Source organism: Balaenoptera acutorostrata, chromosome 5 (genome assembly GCF_949987535.1).
Source record: "Balaenoptera acutorostrata chromosome 5, mBalAcu1.1, whole genome shotgun sequence".
Classification (NCBI taxonomy): domain Eukaryota; kingdom Metazoa; phylum Chordata; class Mammalia; order Artiodactyla; family Balaenopteridae; genus Balaenoptera; species Balaenoptera acutorostrata.
The window spans coordinates 101955865-101971444 of NC_080068.1; positions in this window are offsets into that span (position 1 = coordinate 101955865).

Consider the following 15580-nt stretch of genomic DNA (forward strand, 5'->3'; position numbering starts at 1 on the left):
GGCTTCAACAGCCTACTCTAGGCCATCAAGACCTCACAGTCACCTACCATGGACACCAACTTTGCTTGACCCCACCTAGTATCTGTAGGACTTAATTCTTCAGCAAAGGAAGGAAAGAGAAGAAGAAGGACTGAATGATGACTTTTAATACTAATACACATTAACTGTTTTAGCAATTGATTCTCACAAAATTTATTTGTCAATTTTTGCCAAACTCTGGTATCCATGAACAGCTTATGGTTACAGTTCAAACATGTTTGACAAATGTAGTTGCAGATAAATCCATTAACTGTTTTGCCAATAAATTTATTGAGTCTGATATGTGACCTTCTGTTAAATTATTTCTCACCTTTGTACAAATCATATCCAATAAACTGAAACTTTGACCCAGCACTTAAGTCAAGACCGGATTTGCACTATTTACTGATTATCATGGTGTAAATATTCCCAATAAAGGCCAATTTTAAGGTACCAACATGATGTGAGTGAACATGATTGATAAGAAATGAGCAGTAGTATTTCTATCATAAAGGTACAATAGACATATATACCCTCAACAGCAAACATAATAGTAAAATGCTATGAAATAATTAGGAAGTAATAAATTCTGAATATTTATTACATTTTTAAAAAAATTTATTTATTTGTAAGTATATATGATTTTATTTTTACTAGTGACTGTGTTTAATCACTGATTTGCAGCGGAAGTTTAACAATTGAATCTCATACACCAGTGTAGGACAACTCCAGCATCAATGAGTGTTTTTCAAATTATTTGACTCCAGGATATTTGTCTTAATATAGATCTAATTAATATTAATGGAAATACACTCTGATAAATTCTTAAAATTAGGTAATAATAAAAACAGTGGTCTTTTGGAAAAATAAACTGGATATCACATAAACAATCACACTTTATTAAATGTTTGCTCTCATAAGAAACTTAACTTTTCTGAGACTACATTTTTTATGTGTAATCTGAGGACCTTGGACTACATCTCAGTAAATCCTATAGAGATGTTTATATCTAGACTATTCATTAATGGAGACAAAATCTTACTTGTTTAATAGAAAATTATTGAGCTCTGGCTGTGTGCCTGAGTTTGTGCTAATACCTGAGTTTATAGAGAAGATTATCACATAGATTGTACTTTGAAGGAGCTTCAAGTCTAATGAGATAGATATGTCAGAAAAGGCTATCATATAAAGTGGTAGCTATACTACAATTGATCTTGATAAGGTTGTTGTGTAGGAACAAGGAAGGAAACAGACCCGATGAGACAAAGAACATGCTAGAAACAGAGGTTTGGGTTTTGGGTTTTGTTTGTTTGTTTTGTTTTTTCTGGTGCCTTTTATGTTGGAGATATCACTGGGTTGGCCTGATTCTCTTACATCTCCAGACAATTGTGAACATTTTATACTTTCAGATAAATCATCAGTGCTGTTTAAAACAATGTCCCTAAAGTTACAATCCTGAAACTTACCCTCTTTGATCAAGGAATTATAAATTGTTCAGAGCCTACACTCTAGGATAGAACATCTTCAAATTCATTTTTTACTATTTTAGTTCTCAACTCTACAGAAATAGACCCTTAATTCTATTTCAGAGCCTTCAAATGATTAAATAGTTGTGTCATTATTGTTGTTCTTGTTCATTTTTTACTGAGGTATAGTTGACTTACAATATTATATTGGTTTCAGGTGTACGACATAGTAATTTGGTATTTTTATAGATTATACTCCAAACGAAGTTGTAAAATATTGGCTATATTCCTTGTGCTGTACAAGACAACCTAGTAACTTATTTATTTTATACCTAGTGATTTGAACCTCTTAATTCCCTTCACCTATTTTGTCCTTCCCCCACATCTGTCAGAATGGCTATCATCTAAAAAACAAGAAATAACAAATTTTGGTGAAGATGTGGAGAAAAAGGAATCTTCATGTACTGTTGGTAGGAATGTAAATGGGTACAGCCACTATGGAAAACAGTATGGAGGTTCCTCAAAGAATTAAAAATAGAACCACCATACAATGCAGCAATTCCACTCCTGGGTGTTTATACAAAGAAAACAAAAACACTAATTCAAAAAGATATGTGGATTCCAATGTTCACAGCAACATTATTTACTATATCAAAGATATAGAAGCAACCTAAGTGTCCATCAACAGATGAACAGATAAAGAGATGTGGTATATACAGTGTTCACTGCAGCTCTATTTACAATGACCAGGACATGGAAGCAACCTAAGTGTCTATCGACAGATGAATGGATAAAGAAGATGTGGCACATATATACAATGGAATAGTACTCAGCCATAAAAAAAAAATGAAATTGAGTTATTTGTAGTGAGGTGGATGGACCTAGAGACTGTCATACAGAATGAAGTAAGTCAGAAAAATAAATACTGTATGCTAATACATATATATGGAACCTAAAAAAAAAAAAAAAGGTTCTGAAGAACCCAGGGGCAGGACAGGAATAAAGACATGGACGTAGAGAATGGACTTGAGGACACAGGGAGGGGGAAGGGTAAGCTGGGACAAAGTGAGAGAGTGGCATGGACTTATATATACTACCAAATGTAAAATAGATAGTTAGTAGGAAGAAGCTGCATAGCACAGGGAGATCAGCTTGGTGCTCTGTGACCACATAGAGGGGTGGGATATGGACGGTGGGAGGGAGATGCAAGAGGGAGAAGATATGGGGATATATATATATATATGTATAGTTGATTCACTTTGTTATAAAGCAGAAACTAACACACCATTGTAAAGCAATTATACTCCAATAAAGATATTAAAAAAAAAGAGAGATGTGGTATATATACATAATGGAATATTACTCAGCCATAAAAAAGAATGAAAGTTTGCTGTTCATGACAACATGGATGAACCTAAAGAGTATTATGCTTAGTGAAATAAGTCAGAAAGAGAAAGACAAATACTGAATGTTGTCACTTATATGTGGAACCAAAAAAAAAATCAAACAAACAAATATAACAAAATAGAAACAGACTCACAGATATGAAGGACAAACTAGTGGCTACTAGAGGGGAGAGGGACATGGCTGCGCTTTTTAATGAAAGTTAATGCCTCTTTAGGCTGAATCTATTCTGACTCAAAGGTAAACAGCAAGGCCTAAACCTTATCAGCCCTGAGGACACCATGTTTCTTTCCTCCTTCAACAGGTGGCAAAATGACTGCTGTGAAGGCAATGTAAGAGGGTTACTTATGAAGAGAGCAGAAAAGTGAAAAGAAACTAAACTGCTATAACCCGAACTGTGCAAGACCCAGTAAGGGATACAAAACACATAGATGACATTACATGGCATTTCAGGAACTGAAGATATGGTCAGCAATGGTTAGGTGTCTCACTTAAGATGGACGGTATTACAAGATAGAATTTGGTTAAGAGTGAATGCAGAAAACAAAGTGAGAGGTCCAGTGCTCTGGGAGGTCAGCAAAGGAAGAAATTAAACCAGCTAGGGTAAGGAGAGAGTAGATCAAGGGAAATATTTTTGAAAATAGGGCATTTGAAATGAGTTTTTTTTTTTTTTTTTAAATTTTTATTTATTTATTTATTTATTTATTTATTTTTTTGGCTGTGCTGGGTCTTTGGTTCGTGCGAGGGCTTTCTCCAGTTGCGGCAAGTGGGGGCCACTCTTCATCGCGGTGCGGGGACCGCTCTTCATCGCGGTGCGCGGGCCTTTCACTATCGCGGCCCCTCCCGTCGCGGGGCACAGGCTCCAGAAGCGCAGGCTCAGCAGCCGTGGCTCACGGGCCCAGCCGCTCCGCGGCATGTGGGATCCTCCCAGACCAGGGCTCGAACCCGTGTCTCCTGCATTAGCAGGCAGACTCTCAACCACTGCGCCACCAGGGAAGCCCGAGTTTTAAAAATACATATAGAAAAGACCAGAGTAAAAACACGAGAGCAAGGAGAAGCACTTCTGGCAAAATGAGCACATTCAATAAATGCTTGCATATACTAAAGGCATGTATAAGTAGGGTAAATGGTTCTTAGTCAGTTATGAGCCATCCCACATGGAAACATACAAAGCAGATGAAGAATCACAAGTGACTTGGTAATGAAGATGGCTTCTGCCCTAAAGGGAAAGGGTTAAATGAGATTTTCCTTTTATTTTCTCATATTCTGTATTTTCTAACTCTTTTGCAACTTTAATTCTAAATGTACAACTATACACAATGAGGAAGGATTGAATATTTTTAAGCAAAATAACAGACTAATCATGCTGTAGGGAGCTTAATCTGATAGCAGTATGAAGAATGGACTTTAGAACAAGTCTGGAAGTTCAGGAGCATTTGGATGGTTATTGCAACAGTGCAGGTGAGAATGAAGGTGTTGGTAGGTGGTAGTGGGGAAAGGGAGGTGGAACTTGCAAGCATGGTGAAATAGTGTAAGCAACACAGCAGTGCAGGAAGTTGGGGACCTCCAAATCCTAGAGACTGGATCACTGGGATGATGTTGAAATCTTTAACCATAATACCCACATCAAAAATACAGACCAGAGGAAGAAGAATGGCTTCTAGATCGGTTTTGAATAAACTGAGTTGGAGCATCTAATAGGATTACCAGGTGGCCTTGCCCAGCAAGAAGGAAGGGAAGGGAAAAGGGAAGTCAAAGCCAGTGCTACACATATGACTTCTCCTCCTCCCACAGAACGTGAGTTATAGCTTGGGAGTCCCAGAAGGAGAATACAGGGCTAAAGTCTCAACAATCTAGAAAGGTTTTTGTTGGAAGGAAGTGGGGATCAAATAAAAACTAGAGGTTACCTCATTTTCAAGGTTGTTTTAAGTTCCTTCTTAAATTAGATTAGATTTCTGCATGAATGTCAGGCCTCCTGACAGAGCCAGTTTCTCTTGGCCCATCAAAGACATTCCTGGTCCTGGACATTTAGGGTCCCAAGATATTTAATTTGTTTTATGGACGATGAATGAATGAGGGTAGATGTCAACAGTCTCAGGGGTATGGTGCCCTGTTGTTGATTAATCCAATTGATAAGAGCCTATAGAATATAATATCCGCTAGTCTGTGGCAATATATCAGATACCTCTAATTTCACTTTTTATAGTTTTGTGATGGACTAATTCTAGATGTCTGCCTTCCTATAGCTCTATTGTGATACCTTTTTCTATCTGTATTCTCTTTGTGCTGTAGTCTTCATGTCTATATATATCAGTCTTTTACACTCCAGTACACACAATAAGGATAGACACACGTGCTTCAAAATGTCAAAAAATTAATTTTGAAATTCTCTTAAGATTTTTCCTATAAATGTGAGTGTGTTTATATGTGTGTGTAGGTCTATCTATAAATATAGATAGAGAAATATATATATATATATAGTACATGTGTGTACAACTCTGTTTCTTCCTGTGGTGGATTTTCATCTCAATGAACAGACTGAGCATTTATAGTGGGATGTTTTTTAAGGATATAAGACCTTGCCTAATATTTCTGTAATTAAGGGTATTATGGATGTTCCAGGAGATTTTTTTTTGGGGGGGTAACTACAAAAACATTGAATGCACTACTATTACTAAAGCAAAATGCACCTAGACATGGACCCTAACAAACATAGCTATTTCATTAACATATTTTCTTTAGCAACATCCTGAAAACAGCAAGTTATCGTAAACTCTCATGGCTTCAGATGACCAGCAATAGTTCCTTCCAAACATCACACTGGTAATTTATCAGCTGTTTCTCAGATTCAAGCCCTTACCTTACAGTGTCCTATAGTGCATGGAACTTCATTTTCCAGGACCCCTGTCCTCTGGCTTCCAGGTAATTCTGTCCAATGGACAATAACATCACCATCTGGACAGAGCATGGAGGATGAGGAGGAGGGTGTCTCTTCCTATCATTCTCCACTTTGGGTAGCATTTATAGCAGCAGCTGACTCATTTTGGTGGATCCAGGTCCGCTTGGCCAGGTCTTCCCCATCATATACTCATTATGATCCCAATTTCTGTTAAGTGGTCCCAAATTCTGGGCTCTGGTAAGAATAGGTCATCCCTTTGTCTGTCCAGGCTGAGTAACAGTTTCATGTGGTGCTAACCACCAAGTTGCTTCACAGGTCTCAGTTGGTATTTTCTGCTCTTCCATCACCCATATAATCAATTCTTTGCATTAGATTCTTTCAATATGAAATACCAAGAGCAGTTTCTGTATTTTGACTGGACTCTGACAGAGACAAATATCTTCTTTAGAATTTCTCTTTTGCTCAGTCATCTGAGAGGTAGAAAGGGTTGAAATGAGAAAGTCTATCCAAAGCAGTTAATCCAGGGTGCAAAAACATTTGCCTTGGATTAGAAATCTGGATTAAGATATTTTTTCTATACATCTTTTTATTTTGATGATATATACATCATTTTAATTTTGCAACTGCAGAAAAAATACATAGTTACTGTTTAATTCAAAAATAATAGAAAAAGTCACAAATAAACCACAGCTAACATTATTGTATGTATCTTTCTAGGTGTTTTTCTATATAGGTGCAGTAGTATTTATAGACATGCATATATAAATATATGGAGAAAGAGACATATATATAATATATCGCATAATGAATTGTTATCCAAGAAAGGATGTAGTGATGTAATTACACATTCACCTTGGCCGTTTGTTCATTTAACAATCCATTGTGAACAACTTTTCATCTCAGTGAATTTAGATTCTCCTCATTCTTCTTATTGACTGTATTCATTCATTCACTTATTCCACAGATATTTGTCATGTTCCTAGCAAGCACTATCCCAGGAGCTTCAGATGAAACAGTAATCTATGTAGCAAAATTCTCTCTCAAGGAAGGTGCATTTTAGTGGAGGTAAATAATAAATGTGTAAACAAGTGAATATACAGTTAATGCTGCAATTAATTTCTTGTTAAACATACTTATGGGCACAAGTCAAATGTTTCTATAAGCTAAATCCCCGGAAATGGAATCGCTGGATTAAAATATACACATTTTACGTTTTGAGAAATATTGACAAATTGAGATATTCTTTCAAAACTGCTGAAATCAGATACTTGATGTAATAGGCAAAAAAAAAAAAAGAAAGAAAGAAAGAAAATGGTAACACAAAGATATCCATGTCCCAATCCCCAGAATCTGTCAATATGCTACCTTACGTAGCAAATGGGACTTTTCAGATGTCATTCAGATGTTAAAAATCTTGAGATGGAGAAAGTATCCTGGATTATCTGTGTGGGCCTACTATAACCACTACGTGAAAGAAAAATGCAGGAGAGTTAGTGTCAGAGTGATGCATATGACAAAGACTCTACTGGCCATTGCTGGCTTTGAATGTGGAAAGGGGACATCACCCAAGGGTTGAGGGCAGACTGGAGAATCTGGAAACAGCAAGAAAATAGATTCTCCCCTAGAGCCTCCAGAAAAAAATTAAACCCTGCTGACACCTTGATTTTAGCCCAGTGAGACCCATTTCAGAGTTCTGACCTCCAGAATTGTAAGGTAATAATTTGTGTTGTTTTAAAGCCACTGAGTTGATGATAATTTGTTACAGCAGTAATGGGAAACTAATATGCTGCGCAAAGCCTTCTGATCTCAAAGCAGTGTGAAGTATGCATTCTGAAGCTGGGTTTTCTGAGTTTAAATTCTTGCCCTTCCACTTATCAATTATAAGAGCTTTGAGCAGGTTTAACATCTCTATGTCTGAATTTCTTCTTTTTTAAACTGGGTCTGTTTTTTTTGGTTATTTTTTTTTTTTTTTTTTTTTTTGGCTGTGTTGGGTCTTCGTTTCTGTGCGAGGGCTTTCTCTAGTTGTGGCAAGCGGGGACCACTCTTCATCGCGGTGTGCGGGCCTCTCACTATCACGGCCTCTCTTGTTGCGGAGCACAGGCTCCAGACACGCAGGCTCAGCAGTTGTGGCTCACGGGCCTAGTTGCTCCGCGGCATGTGGGATCTTCCCAGACCAGGGCTCGAACCCGTGTCCCCTGCATTGGCAGGCAGACTCTCAACCACTGCGCCACCAGGGAAGCCCCTGTGTCTGATTTTAATAACATCTACCTCATAGATTTGTTTGTGTTTCTGTTATTGTTTTTAGGATAAAATGAATTAACATATGAAAAAATGCTTAGAACAACATCTGTTATACATAACCCCCTATGTAATAGTTAGCTATTTTTATTGCAATTATACAACTATTGCATTTTCCTCTATTATAAAGCAGAACAAATGACAAGCTTTTCAATATATTGCTAATAATAATTTTTCTTATACTACTATGTCACATAGTAAATATAAATATGTGTGCACCTCATATAACCCTAATTCTTCCTCTTTTTCTTTCCACATATGTGTGTGTATAGGTGTATGTGCACACACAAAGACACACACAGTATATGTATTGTACAAATATGGATATAGATATTGACACAAGAAAGCACTAGGCACATAATTAAAAATGAAAGTGCTCAATAAATGTTATTTTGAGCCAGCTTAAGGTTGAGATAGGATTCATTCTGAGTCCAGTCCACTGAAGGCCAAGAATATCTGATTCTTTTTCCTCTGAATTTCATCCAGGAAAAAAAAAAGCAGAATGTACAACCAGGAAAAGCAGTAAAACTTAGTCATACCTGAGGGCTCATCCGTTTCACAAAAATAGCATCCTTTCCACTTGTTTTACTTTCATTTCTTTGGAAGTGGGCATTTCCCTAAATAATGGTCCCCTTTCCTTGAGCCATGGAGGCTCTCGAAATACCCTCCCCAAGAATTCCCACCCGGCCTATGTTTCCATTCCCTTTGTGTCTTCCAAGGAGCTAGCAGTTAAGGTGTAACCATATCACCTAATCCTAATGAGTTACTGGTTTCATTAAGGATAGAAAATTGTGGCAGCTCTTCGGTCTGGATTACAATAGTTTTAATGTGGATAAAAGAGGCATGGGGATTGTTAGTCATTTTTTCAAGTTTCCTCAATGGAGAATGCCAGCTGCTATCTTCCTCATGAATCCAGGCCTAGAGATTGTGTTCTTGAACCATCTGCTGAGAGGCAGGACAAAATCCTGATGAACACAGGGTGTTGAAAGCAGCCAGCTGTTGAGGAAAGAGAAACAGAGGAGGATCCCAAGTAACGCTGTTCTAGCCCAGATTGGGCTACTTATAGACTTTATGACATTGCATAGGCAGTGACACTGTGGACAGCTCTGCAGTTAAAACTGGTGAACACAAGCTGTGCCCTCCTGAAAAGGCTGCTGGGAGGATATGATGCAATGGCCATGTTTAGCTCATTGTACTATAGGTAGCTCTTTCTTCTCCACTGGAGTCTGAACTTCATGAAGCCAATCACCTGGCCTTTGTGTCCCAGGGTAGGGCATGGTGTCAGGTGCATAATAAGAATGCAATAATTTATCGATGATTGAGTAAATGAACTGCATGGACTTATGTTTCGAGTCATAAGACAATGAGCAAACATAACATGGTATGTTTTTTATGATGTCTCTAATATCTGATCAGATTATCAGAAACACCAAGAGTGTTAGTGAGAAGGTGTATTAGAGGGTTTCTTTTCTGTAGACACATTGGCAGAGTCATCCAACACCTCTCTGAATGCCAGACACAGGACACTCCCCACATCCCAAATAATGCCTTGTCTCAGAGGTCCCTTCCAGAAGAAATTGTCTGGTGCCTGCACTTGAAGTAGGACAGGGTGTTATAGACCAGGTGTGTATAGTTTCTGTATCTGTGCATAACATATGAAAATATTTAACAAGTGTTATTGTGCATTGGTATTTTTTTTTAATTCCACAGCTTTTCTAGTTTGTAGTTTAATTAGAAGCTATTAGAAGTGATAATGAATCTGCTATTTCTCTGCATAACTACTAAGGATTTTACAAGGAAGGGAATCTGGTTCTCCAAGGGCTAGTAGGTTATTTCTTAGGGATAATCCTTTCCAGGGCCTTATCTATCCTGATGAAGCTTTCTTGGCTATTTACTTTCATGTGCAAAATAAACTCAGCTATTCCTTTGGGTACATTGTCTATACACCTAAAAATAAAACCTTATGCAGATTGAATTCTTCTCTAAAAGATTTTTAAAAATTAAATTTCTAAGGTTTTTACTTTTCTGATCATCTATCCAGGAGTCTGAAAATTATCTCTTGGGCATTTTATAAGCCTTTTACCTTTTATTCCTAACTCCATTTCTCTTTCCCTGTCAAATCTTTTTTTCAGCTCCAATACAAGACACTCTTTTTTACTTATCTATTTTTATTGAGATATAATTGGCAAATAGCATTATATGAGTTTCAGGTATAGAACTCAATGATTTGATATATGTATATATAGAAAAATGCTCACAATAAGTCTAGTTAACATCCATCATTACACACAGTCACAAATGTTTTTTCTAGGATGAGGACTTTTAAGATCTACTCTTTTAGAAACTTTCAAATATTTGTATAAAATATACTGTACACAACCAGGATGGTTTCTCTCACTTGTCTTAAAAACCATCTTTTAGACCTTAAATTCTGAGAAAGATCTTCCCTAACTTTTCCACTCTACAGTACATAGAAAATGATACTCACAGTTTGACACTCAGGGATAAACGGACAAATTTGTTTCTGGTCAGAGGAGAGTGTTAACATTTTGGCACATCAGGTAGGAAATCTTGGACTCAAGAGTGCACCAGTCCTTGAGTGTGGCATCCAAGTTCTTTTCCAACAACCACACTGTTATTCTAAGACCTCCAATTCTGCTTCTGCTTCACCTTGTTTGTTTTGCATTTTTCAAGGATCACTGTCTTCTCTTACCTCATGTCCAGTGTCTTTAAAACCATTATTTCATATACTTTGTCCTTTGATTTTTGTTTGTTTGCTTGTTTGTTTCAGTCAAGTAGGTAAAGCCTGACTCTGTGTAGGGGGTGTGGCACTAGTCCCTTTAATCCTCTTCCCTGTAATCTTCTCTCCCTGACCTCAGATAGTTAAATTGCATCCCAGAACAAAGCCCAATAATGTTAATAAGAACTCAAAAATATGCGTTACCCAATAGGATAAAATTTACAATGTCTGGTACCCAGTTGAAAATTACTAGGAATTCAAAGAAGCAAGAAGTTATGACCCATAATGAAGAAAAAAGACCAATGAGTCTAAACTGACCCAGAAGTATTACAGATGTTAACAGAAAAAAAAAAAAAAAAAAAAAAAGACACTAAAGAGAAGGAAACTAAATTAGTTAAGTAGAGACGTGGGGAAAAAAAAATCAAAATCTAGTTTCTAGAGATGAAAAGTAATTATCTGTGAAATTAAAAATATAAAATCAAGGAATGGAATCAGTGGCAGATTAAACATTTCAGAAGAAAAGATTAGAAAACAGGAAAGCATAGAAGTAGAAAGTATCCAAAATGAAACAGAGAAAAAAAGAGGATCAAACAGAAAAATAAACAGCATCATAAAGCAATATGTAAATGAAAGGTTGTGGCTGTATTTCAATAAAACTTTATTTATAAAAACAGATGGTCTGTCCATAGGCCATAGTTCACAGACCAACAACCCCACTTTAGACGAAAGCTGAGATAAACTTATATGTTCAGTCTTCCTTGTTGAACTGAAAGTCCACTGTGCCCCTACTAAAATATATTCATTAATTGTTATGATTCCAGGTACAGCAGGGGTTGAATGAATTAATATCTATTTAAAGAATGAATGAGCACACCACCAAATTTTGTTGCATGACTGAAATAATGAATCAATCTAGTTGGATAAATCCTCAGAAAACATAAACTCTAGAATTTCTTCCACTGATAAAATTGTTTGAATCTGCCACTTCCTTTCCCTCGAAGGGTAGAACCTGGGATGAAATGTGTACATCGAGTTTAATGTTTTTATGGGACAAGAAAATAGTTTGGGAGCATATTCTGCAGTCAATTTCTGGAAATGGAGAGAGAACTTTCTTTCCATTTAACTTGAATGAGGTAAATGTCCTTCATTTGAAATTCATCAATGTTGTGAAAGCCATTCCTGGGGAAAACGCAGGTGCTGTTTTTACATAAATTATTTGGGCCTCTGCGGAGCCCAAGCAAAACAGAAACGGCAGGGAGTTTACAAAATTGTTTTCTATATTTGAAAATGCCACCTAAATGGAAAATGAGGAGAGCATCTGGCCAAGTACAAGTTTTTGTGGAGAGAGAAAGAGGGAAGAGGCAGAGCTCAGTAGGATTTTATCTCAAATCAAAACACTTCTCTTCCCACAGGAACATTTTGAATTATTTGATAAGATAAAAAACATCATACTATGGAATCATAAAACTGAAAATTCACATGAATTAATGTGAATTTGTTATTTCTTAGGGATAATCCTTTAAAGACCATCTCCTCTGGTCCAAAATTCATTCAATGTTTGAATCCTCTACACCATATACTGCCAAATTGTTATTGCTTTAGTGTTTGAGCACCTTAGGGACAAAGTGGTTCCCATATCTGAGGTGTTGTTTTATATTTATATAGCTTGCTTGTTCTTTTTAATATATGCGAATCCATTTTTTTTTCCTGTCACACATGCAAGAAATGGAAGGTATTGATTAAGGAAAGCCTTCAGAGGCAATCACAATTAAAGATGGACATAGAAGAAAGAACCAGGAATGCCAGCTTGTTTGAACATAGAACATTTTTTTTTGTTTTTTGAAAGTTGAACGTGGCAGTCTCTGATTCTTTTTTGTTTTTTTTAAGATTTAGCTTCTTCACCTATAAAAGGTTAGTGGTAAGTTAAATTAATGCATCAAACGCAATTGTATGTCTCAGGGTGAATCAGAATCACCTAGAGACATTTTTAAAGTACAGATTTTTGGACCCCCACACTCAGAGCTTCTTATACAGAAAAATGAGCTGGGACCTAGAATTTGCATTTCTAACTATTTCCCAGGTGATCCTGAGGCTGATGTATGAACAACTTAGTCATACAATCCTAAAGGCAGCTCTTCAGCACACATCTAAAAACCACATGTTTGGTAAGATGTTATCCAGGTCAGAGAACATGGTTAAATAGATTTTGGAAACTGTTGACATTGCATCTACCTCTCAGAAGTTCATATTTCACATTTTCATGATATAGGTTCTGAGAAAGTCTCATAATTAAAACCAAATCCAAAAACTATTTGACTTCATTTTAACTAGTATTCACATTTTTTATTGTATTTGACATACATGCCTGTACTTTCTAATGATTGATCTATGAATACCATTACTGCTTTAGAGAACAGTGAATTAGTCTGAATTTCCTCTAGATTTTAAGTTTGTTAAGTTCTATGGGCTCTGCAGAAAATATCTGTAATTTATAGAATAAAAATGTGGAAAGGTGAATTTTCAACTCAGAGTTGTCCTGAGTTTGCTACTATATAGTCAGGATCCAATCAGGAGATAAAAATCTCACAGTGACTTAAACAGGGTAAAGTTTAGTATAAAGAATTTCACTATAAAAGGGGGTTGGAATAATATGGATGGATTGGTAATAATGGATTGGTAATAAGTAGAGAGAATGCTAACAAATACAGGAATTGCAGATATAAAGACCAACGATTGTCCCTAGGGCTGAGACAAAGGACACAAAGAAGAGGACCCTCAGGGTTAATACACAGACCTTCTCAGAGAGGGCACACTAATGACTCACTGGATGACAGAGACATCTCTGTACTACCATGCTAGAGGAAATTTCTGAAAATCCCTCTTCTAAAACTTGCTAGAAATTCTCCCTTTAAGGTCCTGAAAAAAATGGTTCACGAGTAGGTATCTCATTAGAGGCACTCTAGTATAGACCTGCACAAGATTCCTTTTATTTCTTTTTCTTCCCTGATTGTCATAGATAGAACTTCCAAAACTATGTTGAATAAAAGTGGAGAGAGTGGACATCCTTGTCCTGTTCCTGATCTTAGAGGAAATGCTTTCAGTTTTTCACTGTTGAGAATGATGTTTGCTGTGGGTTTCTCGTATATGGTCTTTATTATGTTGCGGTATATTCCCTCTATGCCCACTTTCCAGAAAGTTTTTATCATAAATGGGTGCTGAATTTTGTCAAAAGATTTTTCTGCATCTATTGAGATGGTCATATGGTTTTTATTCTTCAGTTTGTTAATGTAGCTTATCACATTGATTGATTTACATATGTTGAAGAATCATTGCATCCCTGGGATAAATCCCACTTGATCATGGTGTATGATGAAGAGCAGATGCTGGGGGAAGCTGCTGGCCACTGGGTGGTGTTGACCACCATGCGCTGCAGGAGCTGGGTACTGGAGAAGTTGTATGTACTGTAGGAGACAAACACTGGGAAAACTGCACTGCTGCAGGAACAAGGTGCTGGGTAAGTCAGGTGCACTACAGGATCCTGCCAAGTGAGCACACCAGAACCAGGAAGCAAAGCCACCTAAGTTTTTTCAGTAAATTTCTCCACCCATGTAGTCCCAGCCTTATACTATTTTCTGACTCATCTCTCCTTTGATCTATTTTCCTTTCCTTTCCACCCCTCCCAAAATTAGGCCCAGGAAAGTCCCACTTTTTCTAGGTAATTTAGACTGGGCCAGTTGAGCTATCTCCAGCCCCAATTCATCCATTTGCCGCTAAGATTTGAATTTTGAAAACAATATGAGTGGTCGTCAGATAAAAAGAATCATTCACGAAACAGAAGTCACTTGTCTACCTGTCACAGGTTCGGTTCCTTGAGAAACAGACTCAGAGTTTATCAAGCAGAATATTTATTACAGAAGCGCTTGTGACCAACACCTGTAGAAATGCGGAAAAGGAAGCAGGATCAAGTAGAGGGAGAAATAGAGCTGAGATACAGTCTTGATAAACTCAACTCAGCCCACAGGGAACTCTGGGTATACAGTGTCCTGTTAGAACTGTCCCAAGTTGGACTGAAATAGCTGAACCTTTATACCTCCATCTCAATCAGCAATTAAAATAGGCTTTCCTGGGAAAAGCATGCCTTTGAGCAAAATGGATCTGGTAAAGCAAGACCTGAAGTTTCAGACACTGAAAGCTATCTACTTACAACATGTCCAGAAGCTAAGGCAGTAAGTCCTTTGAAGAGAGATCTGGATAGTGCATCAGTGTCTCCTAAAGTACATTCATATTCACTGCTGTGTGTGTGGGGAGGTAACTCCTCATGGATTCCTGAGAGGGAACTTAAAAGAGGGATGTTAGTGAGGAAAACCTACAACTCTTGCCTAGGCAGTTAGCCTTGGGGCCACAACTGATACTTATCTCCATCCTCCATTCTCCCATCTACATCCCCTTTGCCTTCACCTACCATCTCTGCTGGTTTTGGAGGCTTACCTTAGAGTAAGTCACAGACCCTTTTCTGTGTGGTGTGTGCCATGGTTACTATGCTCTTCCTGGGCCAGAGTTTCTGCTATTGTCAATTTACTATTACCATTGAGTAATGGATCACCTGGACATCAAACCTATTTCTACTTAAACTCCATTGTGTAAAAGAAGCCTTACCTCCTCCTCATGACCAGGGTTAATCATCTCTGTGAAGACAGTCACTTCTCTTGTCTGCTGTCCCTAGATACAAGAAACCTGAAGTGCCCAGGCACAAAC